At 40.4% G+C, this 2,451-nt stretch overlaps 1 non-coding gene across 1 annotated transcript; it reads left to right on the top strand.

The window, feature by feature from the left end:
- The first annotated feature begins 2,109 nt into the window (after nt 1-2,109).
- On the top strand, nt 2,110-2,215 carry LOC145590493 (small nucleolar RNA R71). The gene has a single exon (XR_014102084.1). It is a non-coding gene; the product is annotated as a small nucleolar RNA R71 (small nucleolar RNA).
- Nucleotides 2,216-2,451: the final 236 nt, after the last annotated feature.

A 2,451-nucleotide genomic window follows, 5' to 3' on the forward strand; every position in this document is an offset into this window, starting at 1 on the left:
CTTATTGGGGAACCTCCACTGTAGTAACAAAATTTCAAAAGGGGTGACTGTTTAGGACAAGAGGGGCTAGGTTGCACAAGATTCGATTTTATATTTTCCGTATAATTCTGAATCTTCCGCAGCGCAACTCTGGAGGTTGCGCTGGGTGTCGCGCGTAATTGAATTAGCTATGTGCGGTATCCCAGCGCGACTGTTTGAGATGCGCGTGGCTTTTCCTACGGCAGCACTAAAATTTAACCTAGGCGCTCCTAAATCCGTCATTATTGGGTTTTAAGCACGGGCTTAAGCCTAATTATGATCGGGTTTAGTTTATTAGACCTTTATTTTGGCTTTTATCTTTGATTTGGGCTAGTCTTTTGTGTCTTGTGGCTTAACCAGTTCTCCATAAGTATTCTTCACTTTGATCCAACACGAAGATGGTTTTATTTATCGTCATTGCACTTCCTGTCAGGACAGGAGGCCAAAAGTAGATGTCTACACAAAGTGATGTTAGTAGGTAAGAGTTCCCCTAACTCAAGTCTTTGGTACACCGAATATGGCATAAGGCTAACAATAGCTCCTAGATCACACAAGGCATTCTCAATTTGCATTTTATAAATGGCACAAGGGATGCAAAAGATTTCGGGGTCTTTTAGCTTAGGTGGCATCTTGTTCATTATGTTTGCACTATAATTCTCGGTCAAATTCACTGTCTCTACACCGTCACAAGTCCTCCTACCACTCAAAATTTCTTTGAGGAATTTTGCGTAGTTAGGCATTTGGGTGACAACTTCGGTAAATGGTAGGGAAAGGTTAAGTTGCTTGAGCATGTCAATGAATCTTCCAAATTGTTCATCTAACTTTTGTCTCATGAATTTTTGTGGTTAAGGAAGCTTGGGTTTCACAATTTCTTTCTTCACTCTCACCTCATTAGGCTTCTCAATCTCAACCTCACTCAAAGATGCACCATCTCTCTCATATTCAACCAAAACCTCTTTTGTGCCTTCCTTGGTCTCACTCTTCCTAGGCAAACTCTCCTCAAGAACCTTACTACTCCTTATGACAATAGCATTGACCGGTCTCTTGGGATCTAGGCCTTGGGAAGGTAAAGAAGAAGGACTAGCCTGGTCTTTCAAAGCATTAGCAAGTTGAGAAATTTGGTTTTCAAGCATCTTATTATGAGTCATCATTTCATTAAATTTCTTGTCACTTGCGGCCATGTAAGTGTTCAACAACTTTGTTTGATATTCAATGATTTCTTCCAAATTGACTCTATGAGAAGAAGAAGAGAATTGAACATAGGAATTATCATTTTGGGCCTTAGGAGCAAAACCGGGTGAAGGACCCTTTTAAGAACTATTTTGAAAATTTCCCCTATTTTGATTGTTCCAATTACCTCTACCTTGATTGTGGTTACCATACCCTTGGTTATAATTACCATAATTTTGGTTATGATTTTGTCTACTATAACCTTGGTTGTTATAGTTACCTCGGGAGTTTTGGTTCCCATGGTTTTTATTACCACCACCTTGTTTGTAGTTGCCAAAATTGCCATGGTTGTTGTAATTCCTATTCTATTGACCTCTTTGACTCTCAAACCTAGAATCATTATTATTTGACACATAGTTCATATGCTCATTCACATTTCCATCTTAATCATCACAAACATCCATACATGCATGAGGGCAATTAGAAACATCATGATCATACGACCCACAATCATAAAAAAACAAGCATCCACTAGGCATGTTACTAGAAGAGGGAGGGAATTGAGAATTAGAAGACATAACTATCCCCTTAGATAGGGAGGGAAGACTTGAAACTTGGTAGGTAGCACTTTCCAACTTCGCCTTGATAACGGACATCTCCTTCCCCAAGTTTGTCATTTGTGAGGATAGATTGTTGATTGCAGTTAGATGATCAACCGAGTACACCGAAGAGCTACTCTTGCTAGTTGACTCTCTTTCTCCATCTTGCCAATCTCTATAATACCTCACTACGTCTTCAATTATGTCCACTACTTCCTCTTCCTTTTTGTTCATGATAGGACCTCCGGCTCCTCCATCTAAACATGATTTTCCTTGAGGACTAAGTCCTCCATAGAAGATTTGAATAATTTGGTACGTAGGAATTCCGTGGTGAGGACACTGTCTTTGATACTCTTTGTATCTCTCCCATGCTTCATAGAGACTCTCACTAGGCTTTTGCTTGAAACCTTGAATCAAAGCTCTAGCCTCTGCCGTTCTCTTTTATGGATAGAAACGGGATAGAAACTCCTTGGTCACTTCATCCCATGCCCTTAGAGAATTCGGCTTGACTTCCTTGTCTAGCCATTCCAAGGCACGCCCTATGAGCGAAAAGGGAAAAAGCATGAGGCGAATGAATTCTTGGGAAATTCCATTCACCTTGATAGTATTGCAATACTTTTCACACTCCTTGAGATGATTTAGCGGGCTTTCATGCTTGGCCCCA

This window comes from Chenopodium album, chromosome 17 (assembly GCF_948465745.1).
Source record: "Chenopodium album chromosome 17, dcCheAlbu1.1, whole genome shotgun sequence".
Classification (NCBI taxonomy): Eukaryota; Viridiplantae; Streptophyta; class Magnoliopsida; order Caryophyllales; family Amaranthaceae; genus Chenopodium; species Chenopodium album.